Here is a 24,819-nt window from a genome sequence, read left to right on the forward strand (position 1 = left end):
CTTTGTGGTCCAGCTCTCACTTCCATACATCACTACTGGGGTCTTATATTACTGCAGTTCTAACTTTATCCTCTGAAGCTAGTAAGAGAGTAAAACTACTGTGCTCACACTACCTCTTTCTTTTATTGCCCCTTGATCAGTCATGTTTTAAACCTTGTATTGCTAGCAGAATTGCAGTGAGTGGTACCCAAAGATGGTTGGTTAGAACATACTTCTCCAGCCCCAGTAACATCAGTAGCATATTCAGGCAGAAACTTTTAATGGTTGGAAGGAACAGAGCAACCTGAATGGGGAAAATTGACTTGAATCCAACTATTTCAGGATTGCAGATTCAGTGATGTACCAACTAAAGGTAACAAACCTAACAAAGACTGATTGCACGCAACCTTGCGTAAGACAACTTGTACATAAATAAATATGAATGTATGAACTGCTTATATAACAATACAAGCATAAAATAGCAAATCATGCACATATTGAAAGGCTCTAAGGGTGTCTTTCTATGAAACAGCAGAGCACGAGGCATAAATATATGAATACCAAGTAACAGATGTAATAGTGGGATTTAATGGATCTTTTCAAAAGGTTTTCATATAGTTTATTTACTCAGATACATCATCTCCTTAGTCATTTGGCATTTCAACTAACTGGACTTTGAGGCTCAGCTAAGCTAGCACTACCTTGATTAATGAAATAGTTTGTCTAAGCAAATAAACTTATGACAGTCATTTTAACTTTAGTGTAGTACCAAAAGGAATGATTTATGATTTTCTTCTCTTGGCAACTTATGAAAAATAAAACAGATGCATAGCGGTACAATAATAAAGCCCTTGCACTTTGCACAACATAGTTTGATGCTAACAAAAAGCAATTTAATTATTTCCATAAATACTGTACTATATCTTGGCTTTATGGTTTTTAAAATGTTCTCACGAAGCAAAACCTCATATTGGTTGTCATGTCTGATGGTGTTCCAAATTCTACAAGGCCTAATTTAAATGAGACACCAGGCATTTTAAAGAAAAAAGTTAACATGCAGCATTTCATAAAGACTTCACAATGAAACTGAGACACCAGCTACACCAAGGACAGATCGTCCCCAAACAAAGCTCAACAACTTTGAAGAAGCCTCCACAAAAAACTCAACAACTCTGGTCAATTCAATGGGTAGATCACTACCAGTTTATTTATAGTAGGAGTAGATCGCAGTCTCTTGGAAGCTGGATGTACCTGCTCTAGATGTTGCTGGACTACATCTGCCAAACCACTGCCCATGTCAGCTAGGGTTGATGAAGTGCAAATACATTTGGAGGGCAACCCCACCCCCTGGCTGCCCCTGAGCTACACCAACCTGCCTATTCCATATGCCCAGATGATATTTGGAGGACCTCCTTTTGACCCCACCCACCCCACACATGTCCAGAGGTTAAGTGTGGGGCAGAGGTAGTTATGGGGTAGCGTGATTGGTGCGGTTGCACTGGGTGGCATGCCACAAGGGTCAGCAAAGCAATGCTGTAGAATGGAGCAAAAGAGGTGAGGGGAGTGCCAAAATTTAGCATCACACAGTGCACGGATGACATTTGAGAGCCCCAAGTCCACAACTGCTTGTGGCTACTGGCGGGGCTGCTTCTAGCTAGTGAGGACTTGTCCTTGGAGCCACTGGAGTTGAGTGTTCTTGTTTCTCCTGCATGAACTGAAGGTCCTTCCTTTTAACCAACCAACCAACTGAGCTTGCCCAAGATTAAAACCTCATTGAAACTGGTTTTGTATTGCTGGTGCAATTTTATGTTGTTGACTTTTGTTTTTCTACTTTTCTGCTATTTGTAGTTCATTACTTGCTTTGTTTGTTTGTTTATTTCAAATATTCCTTGTTAGCTACATTGGGAGTGGAAATGCCAGAAATAACTACGTATGCAGCATTGACATTCAGGCATGGTGACTTCCTGGGCTCACTTATATCCCTGCTGTTTCCCCCCACCCCCACTTTCTCTCAAGGTAGTGACCCCTTTCTGTTATGCTGCCTTGCAAATGTGCAAAGATGGTATAGGAGATAAATAATGCACACCTAATGAACCATGGAACGCAGAAGAGTCTTGTGTCTCGGTGCTGTTGCATTTGATTTTAGTTAGTTGACATTCATTTATTTATAGTATTATTTATTTATATATATATTTATTTATGTATATATTTATATATTTTTGGTATTATTTATAAATAATAAAAATATTTATTTATAGTATAGATGTAATTTGCTGTACTCTTCCAGTTTTTGAAGCAGGAAATCTATACACTTCTACTATTACATACACACATATAATTGGTCATTGTGCCCTTTCTTCCCAACAAAACACACTGTCCAGAAACTTAAATAGTCCCCACTTTCCAGGCGCACAAACCCTCTTCATATTGAGTTCAGAAATAAGCTGAAGGGAGAAATAGTTCAGAATTGGAAAATAGCTCTGCTTATTTCTGTGCATACCCAAATTTGGGTGATCCCCTTCCATTTCACAGAGCTCCTGCCTTTCAACAGCCCCAGCTTCCACCTCACCCATCCCAAAACATCAGTATGTGGATGTCATGCAGCTCTATTTCTCCATAGCATCAGGGGGGGGGGGGAATGCAAGCCACAGACCAGTGTCTGAAAACAGGCCCATACAGCTGGGAACCTGAGAAGAGATGGCCTCTTAAAAAAGGAAGTATGAAGATCCATCATCACTGCATCTGCTTCTGCTATCGGTATCTTCTATGTGTCACAACTGTCATGGCAAAAAAAGAAATATGCAGCAGGTGAGAGAGGGGTTGTTTTCTTTGCTTAATGCTCTTCCATTAAATGCTGTATACTATATTTTCTACACACGAGTAGGCACAAGTGTCAGCTTATCCATGCTGGCGATTCCCCCCCCCCCCTTGTTCTTCCTTCTCTGACCGTTCAATGTTGATTCTCAGTCTACGGACATAGCTTTATGCCCTTTACAAATTACAGCTGCATTCATAAATGCTTCTCACATTTGATGGTAGTTCTAACTGCAAAAGAAAGAAAGAAAGAACAAAGTCTGAGCAGGTAAAAGGGAGATCAATTTTCATAAGATAATTAAGAGAGTCAGATTACACAGGGGGTAGTATTTTCTTTCAACAGCTAGAATGGAAACCGGGAATCATTCTCTCTGTTTTAATTAAAATGTAAAATTAAGCATTTTCCCCCTGCTAAACAATTCTGAGAATGAAGCAAAGATGACAAACAAATAGAGAGAGCTTGCTAAGTCGAAGCTTGGGCTGTAAACCATGAAGACATCTAACAGGCTGAATGTAGTAAAATGTTTTTGAACCTAAATTGGTAGTTTGCAAAGCTCTGATTTCAAGACACATAGAGAGACAGAGTGTAAATATCACCGTTTTCAACGTGAATAAAGCAAAACCTTCATGGTGTTTATTATTTCGAGAGGCTAATTCAATAATTTATTAATTGATGTTCATAGATGACAAATTCCTTCAGCAACAGCCTCTTAAGATCAGTGGTTCTCTTTGAAAAGACTCTGATTATCCAGCATAGTTTCAAGTGAAATATCATTTGACCTAATATTTCAGGCATCATCAAGGCCACTTATAGAATAGTACTATATAGAACAGTATTATAAGTGTGAGCCTTGATCATATAGAGCAGTGGTTCCCAATTAGCTAAGTACTGCAGACCCCCTGTTATTGAAAAGCCAAGCCATGCCCCCCTACTATATAAATATATATATATATATATATATAGTAATTTTTGTTGTGTGAATGGTGCCACGGACACCCTGGGTGGGTTACACGGACCGCCCTGGGGTCCACACACCACCAACTTGAAACCACTGATATAGAGTATCTATATCTTTCATATTTCCTCTAGATTTCATCACAGCCTGGTATTGGACAATGGACATAGGAGTCTTAATTCATGACCTTTGAAGTCTGCTGAGTACTCCAACATTGTGGATTTGTGTCACATATCATCTACTTGGGTGTCAACTGGAAGAAACAATCCGCGCCCCCTCAAGGAGCACAGTAAGCTGAAAATAGAGTTGCTATTCTGCATTAAACCCTTCATTATCTCCCCTGTTTACACAAGGGCTTCAAGCTGTTCTGTTTTTGGTAGGGTACAATGTTTAGTGAGACAACTTCTTGCCATAGGAATCTCTCCCCACCCCCAGCACCGTTTGAATTGGTACATCCCAGACACAGTAGTTGGGTTTTTACTGCCTCATCAGCTCATCGTGACATCTTTTCCAAGACACCCGTTAGTCCAGGCTCAGAGATCAAAAGGAATGGTCACCTCATGGTCTCGTATTAAAAAACCAAGATAGATTTAGTGATGCCTTTTTAAAATATATGTCAGGGAATTATTTGTCTCTTTTACAGCATGCAGAGAATAACCTAATTAGTCAACAAACTAAGTTGAATTCTTTGGCAAATATCTCCATTGACTCAGCTAAATAAACAGAATGTGTCTGAATTATGGCACCAGCGGCCATTACTTTATAAACCACTGACACCAATAAAGATAATTCATCTTTTTTGTTTTATTGTTGGCAGGCAGGAATTGAAAGTGTGTGTGTGTGTGTGTGTGTGTGTGTGTGTGTGTACACACACAAACACTAAAAAGCCTAAAGATGAAATTCAAGCAAAAAACCAAAATACTGACTCAAAGAATGAGTATAGGGAGTCAGTTGAGAATAAAACACAAGAAAGATAGTTGCCACAATCAATAGGTATCTACACAACCATTAAAATCAGGAAAGAAGCATAGAAATTCTTAAGAAACGTTCTCAGAATGTGGAAGCTAACATTAAAAAAGGTCAGTCTGACACCAGACCATACTAAGAATACTAAGCGCATAGAAACCTGAAATGAATGTATGATTCTTCAAGGCCTTAATTATGGTAGTTGAGAGAGAGAGAGAGAGAGAGAGAGAGAGAGAGAGAGAGGGAGAGGAAAAAAATTGGGCATCCACATTGCTATCTGTGAGGAGGAAGAAAGAGAACTGGCACCTGTGAAAAAGAAATCAGGTGGATGTGGCAAATCAGGCAGCATCTGACATATTTATATTACATACTTGTAAGCTTCCAACCTGTTTATGAGAAACGAAAAGACCATTTGGAAGAGTCTATCAGGTGCAGCTGACTGATTAAAATACAAATGAGGAGGTAAAAAGATTTTTTTGTGTGTACCTAATCCATCATGCTGACAATACCACAACCTCCAACTCTTATCCAATTAGCACATAAAAGCACAGACGATTCTGACTGATTGAGGCTTACTACAGCTCTGAATTGTGGTGATAGGTGCTCATGTTGAACTCTTCCCTCCTTAATCACAAATGCATTTTTATCATGGTAGTTACTTCCTGGGTTTAGGGTTTTGAACAAAAGCTATCTGGGGTGGGGGGTGGGAATATGGAAATGATAATAGAGTCCATTACAAACATACAAGTTCCATTTAAGTCCTGAACCCTCTAAATTGTCATATAAGTAGCAACCATTATCATCACCATGCACTTCTTAGGATTAAAAGACACCACACCTGTTGTCTTACATTGAGCTTTTTCTTTTTTTAGTTTTCCAAAATGGACTGCCATCTGGGGCGAGCGAAGGCATTGTGACACCCGGGGCGGCAAACCACTATGTATGGCGCATGTGTGGCATAGCTACATACAGTGCCATGCGCCGTACATAGCGACATTGCACATGCGCTGAACATAGCAGTTTGCTGGCAGCGTTGCTCGTGCTGGGATCCTCTGCTCATGGCTGCAGCCACGAACGGAGGATTCTCCATTCACGGCTGTAGCGGCGACGGAGGGATCCCACTGCTGTCTGTATGGTGCTCGAGCGGTGCTGGCAGCAAACCACTATGTAGAGCTCATGTGCAACAGCATTACATACAGCGCATGCGACACTGCACATGCGCTGTACATAGCGGTTTGCCGTCAGCGCTGGGATCCTCTGCTTACGACTGTAGACGCGAACAGAGGATCCTCCACATGCAGCTGCGGCGGAGCGATGGCTGCTCACACCACTGTGAGCCCCTGTGGGGTGCCTTCTTGTCACCCACCCCCCGACATGGCACCCGGGGTGACCGCCTCCCCCCCCCCCCCATTGCGACGCCACTGACTGGCATATGTCCAGACATTTTAGAGATTTCCACTGGGACACTGTTTTCGATGGCCGATTCCCAGCTATGCCCGGGCAACTGTATCTTACAACAACCCTGTAAGGCCAGCTATTATTACTAAGACAAGGATGACAGTAACCATTTGCTTGAGATAACTCATCAATTCTGAGTTTAATGCTGACTTCCTTAATAATCTATTTAATAGTTTTGTGGAACTGCCTGTGGAACTGGGGCGTGGGCTATTTTTGGTTGAAAGCACCTTCATTCCAAACCAGTTGGGAGGAGAGCACTCTCCAGGCAACCTCCTTTTGATATATATCATGTAAGTAAAATACTAAGGCATCAAGCTTGAGCAAGCATGTTATTCGCAGGGTGAATGCTGCAACACTGCCTATTCCTTATCTAGACATGTTAAATGCACGGCACTATTGAGAAACTGCTACATTCTAATTGGATGACAGGAAGAGACTGCCAAGGTCTAATTGGGGAGGGGAGATAACTGTCAGTAATGACATTTCCAGATGATTACAAAGCTCAGGGACTAAATCCTAAGTGTAGCTGTGCCAGAGTGTGAGTCATGTAATCATATTAACCAGTCAAGAGTCTCTCTCTCTCACCCTCTCTCTCTCCTATTATTTAATTTTCCAGTCAAACTCTCTGTGGTAATAAATTCCAAGAACAGTGTCAATACTCTACAAGATGATAGAAGGCCATGTCGATACAGCTGCCCGCGTAATATAGCTGTCAGTTATGAAAATGGCCAAGAGTATACTCTGCCTGTATTGCTAGTTATGGATCTGCAATTTTAAAACTTTGTGCTGCTCCCTGTGCAAGCCAAATTTGTTGGTTTTGAGAAGCTGTACAGGGCAGCTCTGGGGTGGTTGGGCAGCAGGAAAGCAGCAGCAACAAGACGTTTCCTGGTGCTGCAGCCCAGAAAGGAATCCAAAATGGCGGCAGAGTCAACGCTATCATTAGGGAGAAGATGCTGCCTCAGCTGATAGGTCCTGGGGTGTGTAGCAGTGGCAGGACCCCTGAGATTGCTCCTGAACTCCGCCCCTGCCCCAAATTCCAGTGCTGTGTGCCCTGCAGCAGCCTGCCCTAAGTTTGTTGCTGCCCTCAGGTGCAATAGTGAATGTTGTTGTACCACTACTGCTGAAGCAAAATTCAACTCTTGTGTGGTGGACTTGTCTGTGTGGAATGAAGAGGCAGCATCGGTGTGACAGGATGAAGCTGATTATCAAGACCCTGTGTCACTCTGTTTACCTTTGTTGTGAAGGAGAGGGGCAATGTGATCCTGTTAGTTCTCCTTGATCGAGGGCTTTTACATACCATTGACCATAGTAACCTCCTGGAACGGCTCTGTGGATTGGGAGCATTACAGTGTTTCCTTTCTTAACTGCAGAACCAGCTTCTATTTGGTGCCTTGCTGTGGGGTTCCATAGCATTCCATTTTGTCTCCAGTGCATTTTGCATATATATGAAGCCCTTGGGAGCTGTGAAGTGGGGGTATGGAGTAAGGGGTCATCAAAAGTTGTTGGATTACAACTGCTATCATCCCTAGTTACAGGTAGGTAGCCGTGTTGGTCTGCCGTGGTTGAAACAAAATTAAAAAAATTCCTTCCAGTAGCACCTTAGAGACCAACTTGCATGCACACGAAAGCTCATACCAATAACAAACTTAGTTGGTCATTAAGGTGCTACTGGAAAGATTTTTATTTTTTATTTTGCTATCATCCCTGACCACTAGCTGGCTAGGACTGATAGGAATCAGAGTCCATAAACACCCCTGATTTAGATCTTTCCCTGATAATAACATGAATAAGCTATTTTTTGAACTAAAGCTTTCAACTACATTTCAGAATACCCTTCTGCCTCTCTGTGTCAATCTTTGGCATGTAGACTTCCCTCTGAGGGTGGAAAAAATGGCAGTTTAAAAAAATGATAATATTAGTAATTATAATTAAACAGATTATTGTGAATGTCTGAGATGTTTTCCATTGCAATTGACAGATGGAAAAATACACTACACTTTGGAATGGATCCAGAATACAGGCCTCGAAACAGCTAGGTTGGCGAAAAGAAGAATTTTGGTGGTGGTTTTTTATATTAAAAAGTCATTATAAGTTTATAAGAGAGAATGTTTTAACAGAGAAATTCCTGAGGTCCACTGTAAGCCTCAAACTTCCATTAAAAGGAAAAAGCAGCAACTTTCAATGAAAAACCCAGCCTGAGTGGGGGAAAACCCTGCTAGTTTAAGATCAGAATTAAGGCTATCTCATTTTGGCTCAAACTCCACAAAGCCAGGAAATTGGCAGCTAAGGCTGATGCCTTAACAGAAGTGCCCTGTGACCAGCAATTATATTGTGCGATGTCAGAAACTGAGCTCGCTTACAGCTTCCCCTCCATGTAGCCACACCTTTTTCTCATTCTCTAGCAATACAGTAAGGCTCAGATGGTTCATAAGGCAAGAGTGCATTTGAAATATATGACATGCCTGTATAAAACTTGCAAAGGCAATCTGTATCAATCTTCAGCCCTTTTTTCTTTTTTTAAAAAAACTTGCTGTACAATGTTATTGGATAAGTTTGACATTTGCTGCCTTTGTAGACCTCATCAAATAGATCATGTGTGTTGTGTTTCAAGTTATGAGCTCAAACACAAATAGACCTTTGAGGCTTATAATGTTGGTGGAAGCTTTCCCCATCCCCACCATGCCACTTGTTTTAACTAAGGGTAAGGTTTGAGCATTATAACTCTAGGTGTTACAGAATAATGCTTAGGAAAATGTCACATTCTCTAGTATGTAGATCTAAACCTGCTAGGATAAAGTGCATCATTTGTAAAGTAAAACGAAAGGCCCACTGGCATGGCCTTAAGCTAAGATGACATGTAATGAGGGTATACTGAAAAAGGAATACCTCAGAATTAACTGGGGTGGAATCGACAAACATATTAAAAAATGCTGTGAAAATGCTTTTTAAAAGGTTTTTGAAAATTCACTGAATTTGGCATAGCTCACTGTCGCCATCTAGTGTCACATTTGTATATTGCACTTTACAACACGTTTCATTTGTAGCTGTATAGCTGAATTACTTCCTAGTATGAGTGAATAGTAGGGACGCAGGTGGCGCTGTGAGTTAAACCACAGAGCCTAGGACTTGCCGATCGGAAGGTCGGTGGTTCAAATCCCCATGACAGGGTGAGCTCCCATTGCTCGGTACCTGCTCCTGCCAACCTAGCAATTGGAAAGCACGTCAAAGTGCAAGTAGATAAATAGGTACCGCTCCGGTGGGAAGGTAAACGGCGTTTCCGTGTGCTGCTCTGGTTCGCTAGAAGCGGCTTAGTCATGCTGGCCACATGACCCGGAAGCTCCCTCGGCCAGTAAAGTGAGATGAGCGCCGCAACCCCAGAGTCGGCCATGACTGGACCTAATGGTCAGGGGTACCTTTACCTTTATGAGTGAATAGAGTATCAGAAGTTATTTTCAAAAAGAGTTAGTTTGCATCTAGGTCTACACAGGCAGTGGAGCGAGGTGGTGGAATGCTGAGGGGCTATTAGAGGACCGTGCTACTCTAGATAACAGCGCAGGGTGGGGAGGGGGCACACAATTTTTGAATGCTTTCCCATGCAAATAAGGAAGCAAGTACAGCAGAGACAAAGGTTCTAGCCCATCCCTGTTGTTTTAGTTGCAATAGCTTTTTAACATACAGGCCTGTTCTTTAAAAAATGCCCCACTAAACTGCATTTATCCAGTACACCCAGACCTCAGGTTGTCCAGAAATCAAATACCCCCCTCTCTCCCCCTGCCCCCATCTCTTTCCATAATCCAGAAGCTGTTTACTGTGGAAAGGGGCACTAAGTTATGGGGGTTTTGTTGACAGAGAAAGGAATGTGTTATGTGGGAAATGTATGCACTTCATACCTCAGAGTGTTAGGACAAATGTCGGTTTCTGGTGACATTAATTCTGATACTGAGAATGTTTTCTTTGTACTTGAGGCTTCCTCCTCCGGAATACGCCACTCTTCAAATAGAATCATGACTCTGTCAAGGTCTGGTATTTGCTCCCAGTGTGCAGATGTTACTGCAGGCTAGAATGCATAAGTCAGTGCTGAGAGTTAAGGATCAGTCAGAGATATCAGATCTATTTATTTTCAAGAAACCCCAGGATATCACAACACAGGTATCAGGTACAAAAGTGTATTCCCATACAGCAATATAAATAAACATAAAGCACTGGTCCCCTTATTAAAACAGAATGTACACTTGCTTCTTTCCTCCAGAGAGAGTTCTTCTAATATCCTCCTGAGGGAGATCTCACATCCAGCATTCAGACAGAATGTACTAAAAGCTGTTCACAATGCACTCTTATATATATTGAACTGGAGACTAGCCCATAGAAATCTCACAGCATAAGCAGATTTCATTTGCAATAACAACAACATACTGGGATTGCTTCTGCCATCACTGTATTTATCCTCTTTTCTGTAACATAGGTAAAGGACCCCTGACCATTAGGTCCAGTCGTGACCGACTCTGGGGTTGCGGCGCTCATCTCGCTTTATTGGCCGAGGGAGCCGGCATTTGTCTGCAGACAGCTTCCGGGTCATGTGGCCAGCATGACTAAGCCACTTCTTGCGAACCAGAGCAGCGCACGGAAACGCCGTTTACCTTCCTGCCGGAGTGGTACCTATTTATCTACTTGCACTTTGTCGTGCTTTCGAACTGCTAGGTTGGCAGGAGCAGGGACCGAGCAACGGGAGCTCACTCCGTCGCGGGGATTTGAACCGCCAACCTTCTGATCGGCAAGTCCTAGGCTCTGTTTTTAAACCACAGTGCCACCCGCGTCCCTTAACATACTAGCTCCCTTTTGGAAGTGATCATGATGGATCTATGTACGTGCTTAAAAAGTTTTCTGAAAGGTACTTAGTTGATATATAAGCAAGTGCAACTCAATTTGGTTGAATCAGTGGCGTAGCGTGGGTTGTCAGCACCCGGGGCAAGGCAAGTAATTTGTGCCCCCTAACCCGTGGATTTGCGCCCCCTAACCCATGGATTTGCACCCTCTAACCTGTGGATTTGCCCTAACCCCAGATGTTGCGCCCGGTGCGGCCGCCCCCCCCTGCACCCCCCACGCTACGCCACTGGGTTGAATAACTTGGATTTCAATTAAGGGCTGTTGAAGTCTTTCTCATGTAAGCTGCATTCAGCTGGACACTCTCCAGTGATTTCTACCAATTTTATTACAGCATAAGTTTTTGAGGACTAGAGGCACTTGGGGGTGTGGCCTCTACTCCACGGAAACTTGTGCCAAAATAAAAATTTCAGGTGCCACAAGACTCTTGGTTCATTCTACTGTCTCAGACTAGTAGTACAAACCAGGGCTCCACAGAAGTGTGTCCCAGGCCATGCTTATACCCTAGTGGGTCACACAGACCCTATTTTTCCATGCATGCTTTTGTGTAAATTCCTCCACACATAAGCACTTTAAATGGAACTTGATCTCAATGTTTCCTGTCTACTCTAGTGGGTGGGATGTATTTGCGTCATGTGCTACTGTCTCCTCCTCTCAGTTAGTACTTTCACAGCCTCCCAGAGTTCTGGAAACCTGGGGTTCATTGTGGGCATGCACAAAGGTATTTTTTTTACCTGCTTTCCTCCCTGAGATAGACGTTTTCTGATATATCAGATTTGTACAAAATAGTAGCATGTGTGTGTTCACCTTGCCCACCTGAGTTCCAGAAACTTGAAATACATCATAGACATGGATTTCTGGCCCCCTCCCCTATTTTTTGAGGTACTTTTTCTGATACAGTAAAGGTAAAGGTAAAGGGACCCCTGACCATTAGGTCCAGTTGTGGCCGACTCTGGGGTTGCGGCGCTCATCTCGCTTTATTGGCTGAGGGAGCCAGCATATAGCTTCCGGGTCATGTGGCCAGCATGACTAAGCCGCAACTGCTAGGTTGGCAGGAGCAGGGACCCAGAATGGGAGCTCACCCCGTTGCGGGGATTTGAACTGCCGACCTTCTGATCATCAAGTCAAGAGCAGGTTCAAAAACAAAAGCAAAAGTGTCTTGCCCCACCAGGAGTGTTTCAACAACAGAAATAAGAAGCATGGTGATAGATGGTGCTCACCAAAACATCACCACCCCTATTAAAAAACAAAACAAAAAACTATTCACATGATTTCTTAAGGAAATCAGCACTCAGTACTGATTTACTTCAGTACACCCACAGTTAATTAACATGATTTTATGTTGATTTTTAAAACAGTTTAAACTGCTAGGTATACACAACCCTGTTGAATTCTGTAGGCCTGGCTCCCAGGGAAGTGGGATTAGAATTGCATCCTAACCTGACCTTCCTCATGGAAATTCTCTAGTAAGTGTACTTACTGGATTACAGTCTCAGTGCCGCTGAAATGGATGGGAACTCATTCTACTCAAATTCAAAAAAATTGGCTTACGTAGACAAAAGACCAGGTTGTCAAAGTAACAACAAAAAATCCCACGGCCACTTCTGTAAAGATGATATGAGCACACTAGTTTCCAGTTTCTTCCTATCATCAATAAAAAGGCCCTGCTGGCTAAATTCTATTGCCAATTCTGTTAGTGGAATCCAGTTATAAACTTTCCCCCTTCCTTGATGTCATCTGGGCCACCCCTGCTTTTATTCAATGGCTCTGCAAAATAAATAAATGAATGAAAGAGCCTCTCCTCATGAGAAGTGAGTAATTCCACAGCCACTGTACAGAGCAGAAACACACTTCCAACCCCTTGAACCTCTAATTCCCATTCATTAAATGAGTCTGTTACCATATGGATGGTTCTCCCAGCATTCATTACTACAATTTTCTAAGAAGAGAAACCATCTTCCTCCTATTAACTCCATTTTCTCAACCTCTTCTGATGGGGAGAACCTATTTCAGCAATGCTAGACTTGGGTTACTTTTCACTTATAATTGTTTCTGAAATGTTAAATTAGCTTCCAGCAGCCCTGGAATTAATATATTAAATATATTTAAGTCTTGACGTCCCAGTGGAATTATCAGTGAAGGATGGCACTGAAAAGAATGCTAGAGCCATATCTCATTTCAAGCAGGGGCTAATTGAGGCATTAACATAATGGTGTCCTAGACTAGATTCTCAGTCACGAGCCATGTGTTGTGGCTTGTCAGGTCACTATTTGTGGCTCCCTCCTTTCTACATTTGCAAGCAGAAAATAAAATGCTTATCAAGTCCTTGGGATAGCTTCTGCCAGCCTAGCAGTCTGAAAGCATACCAGTGTGAGTAGATAAATAGGTACTGCTGTGGTGGGAGGGTAAACGGTGTTTCTGTGCACTCTGGCACTCGTCACGGTGTCCCATTGCACCAGAAGCGGTTTAGTCATGCTGGCCACATAACCCGGAAAGCTGTCTGTGGACAAACATCAACTCCCTTGGCCTGAAAAGTGAGATAAGTGCCACACCCCATAGTTGCCTTTGACGGGCATAACTGTCCAGGGATCCTTTACCTTTACCCTTGGAATGGAGGGTGTGACATGTTCAGCTCGATGGGTCACAAATTGTGCCAGTCCCACTATAGCAGGCATAGGCAAACTCGGCCCTCCAGATGTTTTGGGACTACAACTCCCATCATCCCTAGCTAACAGGACCAGTGGTCAGGGATGGTGGGAATTGTAGTCCCAAACATCTGGAGGGCCGAGTTTGCCTATGTGTGATGGCCTGGGAATCTGATTCAGAAGCTGAACCTGAGGAATCCCAGCCTGCACAGGAGTCCCTGCCCCCAGGGCCGGCTGAGCCGGGGCAGGGGCTTGAATCTGAAGGGCCTGCACCTGTGCCGGATCCTCAGGAGCAGACACCAGATATATCCACTCTGGCTCCGGAGGTGATTGAGGATCCATTGCCTGCAGGTGCGCCTCTCCCAGCCCTGTCAGGGGAACGTGAAGCTGCCCCTGGGTCCAGTAACCCTCCAGCCTCTCCTGAGCTGCAGAGGCTCAGGGCAGAGAGGCGGAGGGAACTAAGTTCTCTCAGGAGGAGTGCTCGCCTTAAGGCCAGGAGAGGCAGGTCACCTGTGGGCCGGGACCGCCCCTGGCCTCAGAGGAGATAAAGGCCAGTCAGCCCAGTCCCAGGTTGCGGGAGCAACGTCGTTGGAAACCTGTTTCTGCCAGCACCCAGACCTGATCTTCCGGAGTTCCCGACCCCGCTTCACCCTTGGTGGACAGTCTCCAGACCCTCGACCCAGGACCGAACTCCGACCACGCCTCTCGGTAACACCCCCCCCCCCGGGTCCAGCACACTATGCCTGCACTATAGCTTAGCTGGTGCTGCATTATGACAATGTAATAGCATAGCAATGCAAAAACATTGTTTGACTCCTCTGAATCTGGCTTAGATTGTTACTCCTGCCATTGCTCATTTTCCATATTCCCCCTCCCCCATATTTTATTTTCAATTTTCAACAATTTAACATCCAAATTAATTATTCTAGAATCCCCCCCACCCTCAACCCTGCTCATTTTCTTCAGTTTGCAGATGCATGCCAAATGAGCTCTTTCCCAGGACAGGACCACCATTTGCAGGAGCTCAGCACCCAGAAGAGAAAACAGGATCAGGTCTAATGCTGAATTGCACCCAAAGCAAAGGTGATAATGGATCAGGAATGCAGACAGGTCATCAAAGCCTGGGAACCAGAATTCAAAGATGTCAGGATTTGGTCTCATCTCAAAGGAAAAATTCACAGAGTATGGAAGACAGCCTTTTATGAACATTCAGATAATTTCCTAATAAACAGTTCCAGCCTTTGTTCAGGGGTGAGAAAGAAGTTGCTAATATTTGATGAGCTTCAGTGGTTTACTTTGTTTAGCGTGTACGGTATGAATGATAAATACTTCGAATAGGCTAGGTCACTGGTTTTGAAGACCTGCTATCTAGGATGAATAAATAACAGCTGTAGGGCAAAAGTCCAAAAACAGATCTGTAAAAGCAGGCTGAGAAAGTCAGAGCTCACTGCGAGTTTGTTTGCTTGTTTGTTTAATTTCTATCCACCCTTCCTCCCAAAGGACTCTGGACTGGAAAACAACAAAATAGCAAAACAATTAAATTAAACATAAAATACCAACCTATTTAAGACATTTTTTTAAAAAAATAAAAATAAGTAGCCGCCTTCTGTTATGAGTTTGTAATGCCTGCTGAAACCATGTATATTCCCTCAGGCTTATGCAGGCAATTAAGACTCTATCTTTTCATAAAAATTAGCTGATTTCTGATTTTTACATAGTTTTTATTGGAAGGGTTTTATGTAAAACAGTTGTAAATCACTTGATGTTTTTGATGAATAGCAGTATATAAACATTTTGCATAAATAAATAAATAAATAGCACTCCTAAAAACTTAAGTCACACACTCTTCCTTTCATAAACTTTTCTCTCTGATATTTATGATTCGATAATCATATCAATATATAATTGCGTTCCATTGTTGTGGAGATCTGCCTTGAGTGCTAGGTAAGAAAAGGCAGGGTAGCCATTTGAAGAATTAAGAAATGATAGTGATATGGCACTTGAGCCACAGAGGCCTACGTCAAATGCTGTACAAACTCTCGCCTCAAAAGCTGCTCACATCAAAGCGTGAGGTTACCTTCTTAGACCAGGAGGAGCCAACATGGTGACCTCCAGATGTTGCTGAAATACAACCCTGATCTTCCCTGACTGCTGGCCAGGTTGGCTGGGGCTGATGGGAGTTGGAATCCAACAGCATGTGGCGGGCAGTACCGTACATGTCTACCTCAGGGCCATAGCATGTTGCTGTGAAAAATGTGAGCTCCTTTTTGAGCCATTTCCATTCACATCAAATTTCTTTGTGTCCTCATTTGGCCTCATAATGGAACTGCTTGATTTGAGTTTGATTTCTGCCAGTTTGGGTCTCTCCTTTGTGGCTTTCATAAAATATTATATGGTTTTTTTTTTCATCCCCCCCCCCCCAGTTTTTTCCTTTTTTATTTTCTTGCACCTTATGCAAACATGTGTTGTATTGTATGCACACTCCCCCCCCCCATATCTGTGTGATCTTTGGGCATTGAGCCTTTGTTCTTGACAGCAATGAAATTTAAGATTCATTGCTCCTAAGAGTATTACTCCCAGTTGTATTACGTATCAATGTAAACTTTTTATTGAGTAAAAAAAGAGCCTATGAAGTTCAGCTGGAAACAGAAATCAATTAAAACAAAATGGCATTATAGAAGCAAAAGGCAACAAAAGAAAACAAGGGAATAAGTGTGAAAGTTTTTAGCACAAAGTACTAATACACAGGGTCAGCTTGTACTTTGGAGAAGAAAAGCTTCAATTAGGTAATCAAAGGATATCAAGGAAAGGAGAAAATTAAAGGGGTGACAAGGAAGGGAGGTGGTGTTAATGAAATAGACTTATGTGAGCTGATGTGAAATTGAGTGGAGCAGTACAAGTAGAACAAATTTGGAGAAATGAAGGAAATCAGTCTTCTTTACCATGTATGTGCATGCTTTAATTTGCCTTATTCAGTGTCCTTAATTATCATAATCAATGCTCTTAAGTCCCAGTACCAAATACAGTATATGTACCCAACAAATAATCAACAGTAATCCAAATGTTTCTATCTTCCAAAATATTACAAATTTTCTATTACTCTCTCTGTGTGGGAAAGTGAGTGTGAGAGAGAGATATCTCACTCTACAAAGTGCACATACTCAATAATTCAATGAATTTCATCATGAACCCGAAATTCTGGAGGAAACCTATTCACTGAAAAATCAAATGAACTGAAAAATTATGGGCTTCTCAGCAGGGATTTGAAGCAGCACTAATCAAAGGTATAGTTCCTGGCAAGCTTTCTTCATGTGTGTCACACACACACACACACACACACACACACAATCTTTTAACAGCTTTGCTTCTCTTTTCTGAATTATCTGTGATGAAAAGTGGTATATCTGTATTCCTAAAATGTAGCCACTCAGAAGTGGACACAATAATCTGGGCTGAGAACAGTTGCACTGTTACTACCTCCTATGTGCTGCATACAATGCTTCTCATAATGTAGCCTCAAATGGCATATCATCTGCAGCTTCCAGTATACTTTTATGAAATATACATGAGCCTGAAATCTCCCTGCCTTTCCAAATGCCTAAAGGCAAAAATAAAAAAAAAATAAAAAATCTCCCTCCTACCAAAATGTCGTTGGATGACTTGATGGTGATTCAGAGTGATTGTCATAAAATGGTAAGACAAAATATCCAGAAACAGATGGCAGATAAAACACTTTAGCCACTTTATTAGTACTGTATGTCCTCAGTGTTTTGTAACAGAAAGAAATACCTGAAGCTCAACTGCCTATAGCAAGGTAAGCTTGTCCAGGTTATCATAACCTTTTCGCAGGTTGTCTCAATGTATCATGTTATAGGATGAGACTATGTCAACCACTAAGTTTAAATGTGTCGTTGATCATTATCTGATGCCTCAGCTGCATATTACCTTGGACTACAATAAAAAAGTAGGATTTCTGTAATTTACATAGATCAGTATACTGGGCACTGAAAGCAGTCCAAAATGAAAAACATATTTATGGAACATGGAAGATTATGAAATTTAAAGTCACTTCCAGGTGACATTTTAAAGGATCATTTGTCCTGGTTTGTTTATGGGGATATCAGTTGACTCTTTATTGAGCATTATTCTCATTCATTTGCAGGATAGACAATGCTGCAGGATAGACAATGTTGCATTACATAAATGTTAATCAACACTGTCCAGTGCATTTTCCTGTTGCTTTCCGTATAGCAAGAAATTCCAATTTGGAGGGGAATTTGCTGATTTAGACTTGCGAATGAATTTCTTTCCAGAAATGATAGCCATCAGTTCTTGCAACTAAAATCACCTAATATTTGTCTTCCTATGTAACCTGCACAACTCCCAGTACAAAAGTGTTACGGCTGCAAACAGTAGACAGTTGCAGTGTAAGTAAGTATAATGTCTGCTTGCAGATCAGCTTGGAACACGCAGGGAATGAAAAACTGCCCATTTAGACTTTTGGAAAAGATGTTGATCGATGAAATTGATCCTGGTTTTGAGTGATTGTCCCACCCAGGGAGATACTTTGAATTAAAACTGGTGCAAGAGGTTCAGATGAAAACCCTATATGTTGTGAAACATATACTTTCCTAAGCATTAAACTTTCTGTTGTACTTTTTTTCTGTACTGCTGATAAACTAACATCAGTTCATCTAGGGGATTGTTCCAAAAGGAGAAAACCACTCCCCATGTCTACGTGCAGTTTGTATTACCCAGGTGCAAATGAATAAGCCCTAGCTACAATTTCTGTATTTCTGTCCCTTTTCTTTAAAGATGCTGATTGCAGACTTGAGGTTTCTGCTGAAGATGATGACAGTTGTCCCACGGTTGGAGAATCTGTGTGATTGTGTTAAAATGTTTGTTTTTAAGAAGTGTGTTGAGAATGTATGCCATGCTGGCTTCTGGTTACTTAGGCTGCAATCCAATACCTATTCCCCTGGGAGAAAGCCTCATTGAACTCTGCAGAACTTATCTCTGAGTAGAAGTGGGTAGAAGTGCACTCTCGGTGGATCTCAGATAAGGGTCATTTGAAGGGCAACAATTCCTCTATTTTCATTGTTAATGAAATTTAATCTACAGTGGTACCTTGGGTTACATACGCTTCAGGTTACTTACGCTTCAGGTTACACACTCCGCTAACCCAGAAATAGTGCTTCAAGTTAAGAACTTTGCTTCAGGATAAGAACAGAAATCGTGCTCCGGTGGTGTGGCAGCAGCAGGAGGCCCCATTAGCTAAAGTGGTGCTTCAGGTTAAGAACAGTTTCAGGTTAAGAACGGACCTCTGGAACGAATTAAATACTTAACCTGAGGTACCACTGTACATTGATAAAGGCGTGACTGGAGATTTCTGTAGGGCTGCACCAAGATATTTTGTTGCTTGCAGCAAACGACAAAGTGTCACCAACATCCCCTCATTTCACCTCCAGAAGACAACCAGATGGGAAGTGCAATCTTTAAAAAAAACAAAAACTGGTGATGGGACAGTGTCGTTCAATACACCTGAAGGCAGCAGGCTAGCTTAGGAGGTATGGCGTATTGTCTTCTTTATGCAGTTCCAGATTTCCCTGCCATGTAAAAATTTTCATCCTTATTATCTTTCGAAGAATAATTCATCTTATGTAGAAAAATGGAAGGGACATCTGCAAACTGATGCAGGAAGGCATGGAACAGAATATGGCTGTAAACCTCTCAAATCTTCATCCTTGAATATTAGAGCACTTATTTTAAAATTAGAATCAAGGTGTTGTCTAACATCCAATCAAATTTCACTTATCAGCAAGCCATTCATGAAGCTAGAAAATATGTGGCAAAACAGGCACCATATATGCAGTGCTGGTAGGCTGCCCTAAGATACAGAAGTAAATTTGGCTAGTTTTTGTTTTGGGTTGAACTGTAAACTGTAATGTATTGCTTATTTATTATGTATACTTCGGAGTTGGTTGATGTACTTGCAAGTACCTTGAAATTTCCCCCTCTTCAGCAAGGAAATGGTTTGTCTGCACTGGTATTACTTCTCCAGTGCTCCACGGACAAGCAGAAACAAAGTGCACTTACCGTATTTTTCACTCTATAAGACGCACCAGACCACATGACGCACCTAGTTTTTGGAGGAGGAAAACAAGAAAACAAATATTCTGAATCTCAGAAGCCAGAACAGTGAGAGGGATCGCTGCGCAGTGAAAGCAGCAATCCCTCTTGCTGTTCTGGCTTCTGTGATAGCTGTGCAGCCTGCATTCGCTCCATAAGATGCATACACATTTCCCCTTACTTTTTAGGAGGGAAAAATGAGTCTTATAGAGCCAAAGATATGGTATATTTCAGCATGGCCATGTCAGGTTTGATAAAAGAAAGTGGAAGAGGTTATTCCAGTGATGGACAAACCTGGCCCTCCAGGTGTTTGGGGACTACAGTTCCCATCATTCCTGACCACTGGTCCTGTTAGCTAGGGATGATGGGAGTTGTAGTCCCTCCCAGCTGGAGGGCCAAATGAAGAACCTGTCCTCACAATTCTGGCACAAAAACCTCTGCATGGATACTAAAAGCAAAAGGATGAAGTTGTGTGTGTGTGATTGATTTACATTTATGAATACATTTCAATCCCACCTTTTCTCCAAGGAGCTCAAGGTGATGTACATACATCTCCTTCTCCCCATTTTATCCTCACAGCAACGACCCTGTGAGTTAAGTTAGTCTGAGAGTGAGTGATTGGCCCAAGACTGCCTAGTCAGCTTCATGGCTGAGTGGGATTTCAACCCTCGTCTTCCAGGTCCTAGTCCAGCACTCTAACACCCACAACTTCATCTTTTTGATTTTAGTATACATGCATAGTTTTTGTGCCAGAATTGTGAGGACAGGTTCTTCATGTGTCTTTCTGTTTGTTTTCATTGGCACACAACTTGTGCTGTCAGTACTGCATTACAATTTACTGCCCCAAATAGGTGCTGTAGGAGGGCAAACATTAAATCAGACACAGCTATGCTTCCGTCTTCCTTGCACACAATGAAAGGAGGAAAAACCCTTTAGTTTGGCTTTTCCTTTTGAGTTCCTATCCGGACTAGGAGGTAGTTTCTTTTGGGGTTTGTAAAACATCCTTGCGCAGTGCCATCTAGTGGTTTCATGCTTACAGAGGTAAAAGCACAGAAACTGTAGCAACGAGAACCACTAACAAGCAAAGCTGACACGGCTCAAGTTGAAACTGGAAACACATCTGTTCAATCTTCAGTAAAGATAAGTAAAGAGTAAGAGTAATCTGGCTCTTGCACAATGAGTTTTGAACTTTCTTACCATTTCTAGATTTCTAAACTGCTGAAAAATATGATGCATATGCATAAATCTTTTATAAGGATCCTAAGTTGTTAGGCATAGCCCATTAAGTGTTCGTGGGAAAAGTACAGTATTTGGCTAATAAAAGCAATAGATTATTACAACTAGCTATGACCTGGTAAGGGGAAAATATTTAGCAGCTACCCAGAGCCGGTATATACCGTAGTTTGGGGCAATCTTGCAAAGTAGAATATAAAATTCAAACCACTTTGACTATATCATATTTAAAATTGGACTTACCCACTTGGATGTGGTCAAGGAGACCATGTCTTTTTGTCAAAATGATCCCATATTTAAAGGATTATTTTTAGCATCTGTTGGGGTTTGGAGGGGGTGTTCACTTCAGCAGTATGTTAAGACTGTCCGATGAACAGCTTTAATGATGTTGCCTAACCTCATCCATCAATGCACTATGTGTCCTTAGGATTGTCACTTTGCAGCTGTATTAGGGTCTCTTTGCCTCTGCATTTCCCTGCAGCACTGGTTAAATTATGGTTAGAGCTTTGCTTTTTTTTTTTTTTTTTTTTTAGTTAAGTGCACTGATTACTTTAAGCTGGCGATACAAAAAACAATTGAATCATGATATTGCAGTTAGTGAGCCTAGAGCATTTCCAGGAATGTAACCTCTAAGATGTGGCCCTGTTATATATGAATGAATGGATATGGTCACAGTGGGTATACCACAATAAGTCATAGCCCTCCCTAAATATCCTGGGCTTGGTAGTTTGCTGTGGTTGCTAGGAATTGTATTATAGTGGGGCTATCTAATAACTCAGCACCCATAACAAACTGCAGTTCCCAGGGTTCTTTGGAAGACTGTCAATGCGGTACAAGCAGTGGACATTCGTAACTTAGGACCACTCCATCATATGAAGTTTAAAGCTGGGGGTGGGGATAAAAGTTTTCACCAAAATAATAAAAGCACACGATTTCTGATCCTTGCATGCTCCCTAGCAGTACATTTGAACTGCTTCAGACATTTATGCCTATCTCCCATTCTCTGGCCAATCACTTCTTTCCACTGCTCAGCCAATCCCAAGGTAAAGCTATTGCTATGGCCTGGAGTCCTTCCCACCCATCTCCAGGAAGGAAAACACATCCATGTAGCAACTGCTAGGGCACTCCTATTTACTTCTGCTGTTTTTATAACCTTAATTTGAATCCATATAGGCAATCCAAACTATGAGAGCACAGGAGCTATCAAGCAGCCACCCAAACCTGCTCCCCAAATGCCTGAGCTTTTGACCCCAACGCCCTGGCAATTTGGCAAGCCAATTGCAGTCATTCTTCCATTCTGAGCATGCTCATAAATGTTTCTTTGCAGAGCAGCCTACTGAGTTGGACTGCAACTCCCATCATCCCTGATCATTGGCTGGGGCTAAAGAGAGCTGAATATTTGGAGGTTTGGGGAGGCTGGCTTAGAAGATGATGAAAGTTCTGGGTAGTCTGTAATTCTAGGTTGCTTTTTATTTTGCCCTGCTCCCCCAGCACATACTACTTTTTCTTCTTCTAATTCAGAGTACAGTAACTTGAACGTAATTCCTGCCCTTTTCCCTACTCTTCCAGCGAATGACTAGTACTAGGTGTTCTGCGACAATTGTTGCTTTTCTCTCTGCTGCTCACAGAAGACTTCGCTGTTTTTCAAAGGGATTTCTCAGCATATAATATCATTAACTGCTGGGTATTTTACTTTTCTGTTATCCCTGGTATATGAAACTATGCATCTTTCCTTGAATTGGATGCCTTTAAGTTTTCACTTTTTAATCCCCGGGGGTTCTTTGTATTTGCTATATCACTAAAAAAGAGTGTGCTGCTGGTGGTGGAGAGAATATTATTTTTTCACAGATTGCTCCTTCAGATTGGATTTACACATTTTAGCTATTTATAAAGCTGGCCAAGCAGGATCAGCAGCCTTAGAAGTAGCCTCCATCAAGATCTTGCTCAGGCTCAGCTTTTTGGAGACACACATTACCTCCTAGTACTGTGGTGACCACCTGAGTTCTTGTTTTACACTGGCCGTCCTGATCCTGCAAATGTGGCTTTGATGCTATGGGAGGGGGGGTCATGAAAACACAAGTATCAGATGTTCTGGTATCAGACTTATCCACACACACCCCTTTAGTTGTATCAGAGTAAGGGCAGGAGCTCCTACCATCACCTAATTTGGCTTGATGAGGTTGGCAAGTAATCAAATCTGATTGGTTATGTGTTGTCACCAAAAAGCCAGATCAGACTGAGGGCAATATTTCCCACTGCTAGTAAGGAGCGAGAACACTCCAGCCATACTTGCAACCCCTTGGCCCTCCCCCCCAAAAAACATCCAAATGAAGAGGGAGAGTTCTTTAAATTCCTCTAGTTGGGCTCTCCATTGAGAATTACTAATATTTTCTGATATTCATTAGGAAGTCCAAATGAAAATGTCTATTCTTTTCTGAATGCAGTTGCAGCAGACTTTGTGAGTGTGCACCCTAGGAGATGCAGATAAAGGTGGGACCTGCAACGAAGTGTATTGTGCACTGTTTCAGCCAGCCATGCCCTCCTCCGTGACATAGGCATGTGCATGAGGTTTGAAAGGTGTGTCCAGGCACACTCTAATGTTGTTGTTTTCAAAAAACAGTGGTCATGGTGAGAAGGAAAGACTATGGAGCAGCAACCCAACTCCTTTAGCTGCCATGACTGACAAGGAAGCAGCAGTGAGGGAGAGACAACAGTAGAAGGGAGGAGGGAAGCCAACAGAGGGAGATGTGGGCAGAAGAAAAATACTGGAAAGGACCAGCAGTTTCTGCCGGCATCTGTTTCTGTAAGTGTCTGTGGGTTGATTGGTTCCAGTGGCAGCGCTGGAGCCAATCAACCCACAGCTGCTTCCAGAAACAGATGCCGGCATAAACTGTGGGTCCATAGCAGCCTTTTTATTCTGCCTCTGTCTGCCTCAATCTCAGACCACCATTTCTGAGTTTTATTACTGCAAGGGCTCAAAATCATTCAGCCTGAGCATAAGTTTTCAGTGCTAGGGTTCAACTATGTGTAACTTCTCCAACTACTCTTTAGTATATTTAAATGCATCAAAGGTTTGTGTCTCTCAATCAGAGTAAGGTGCTTCTAGAAATATTTGTTGCCCAGGTATCTCATTTTCTAGAAATTAGGTACTGACCAAGCTCAATAAAGTGCTTGCAATAGCTTTCTGCTGGTCAGCAGATTAGCAGTACAGTGGTACCTCTAGTTACGAACTTAATTCATTCCAGAGGTCCATTCTTAACCTGAAACTGTTCTTAACTAGAGGCATGCTTTCGCTAATGGGGCCTCTTGCTGCCGCTAAGCTGCTAGCACACGATTTCCATTCTCATCCTGGGGTAAAGTTCTCAAGGTAACTCTTCCAGGTTAGCGGAGTTTGTAAGCTGAAAGCTTTTGTATCCTGAGGCATTTGTAACTCAAGGTACCACTGTACTGCTATCCTGTTGATCAGTGGTCCTATCCCCACCAACAGCCACCACCAATGAGCTAAGCCAGACAGCAAGCTCTGACCTGGAGTCCATCACATTTTGTTGAACCTTCTGGTGATGATGCCAAATTAGCTGCCTTCAAAACAATGATTTTCACATCCCTCTGGACATCAGTCTTCTGGAAAACAAGCCATTCACCAATCACCATCCCTTTAGCAGCCCTTGCCTAATAATCAGTGCCTCCAATTGGTTACAACTGCTGTGTTTCTTTTAAAGTAGAAGCCACACTGTCAGCTTGTCATGCACAGGGGTGTC

General features: G+C 42.3%; 1 long non-coding RNA gene across 1 annotated transcript in view; it reads right to left on the bottom strand.

The window, feature by feature from the left end:
• Positions 1–2,259: 2,259 nt before the first annotated feature.
• Positions 2,260–24,819, bottom strand: part of LOC144327290 (uncharacterized) — a 48,913-nt gene continuing 26,353 nt past the window's right edge. Inside the window, exon 3 of the long non-coding RNA XR_013392307.1 lies at positions 2,260–3,024. This is a non-coding gene — a long non-coding RNA (uncharacterized LOC144327290). The remainder of the gene's footprint in view (positions 3,025–24,819) is intronic.

This window comes from Podarcis muralis, chromosome 3 (genome assembly GCF_964188315.1).
Source record: "Podarcis muralis chromosome 3, rPodMur119.hap1.1, whole genome shotgun sequence".
NCBI lineage: Eukaryota > Metazoa > Chordata > Lepidosauria > Squamata > Lacertidae > Podarcis > Podarcis muralis.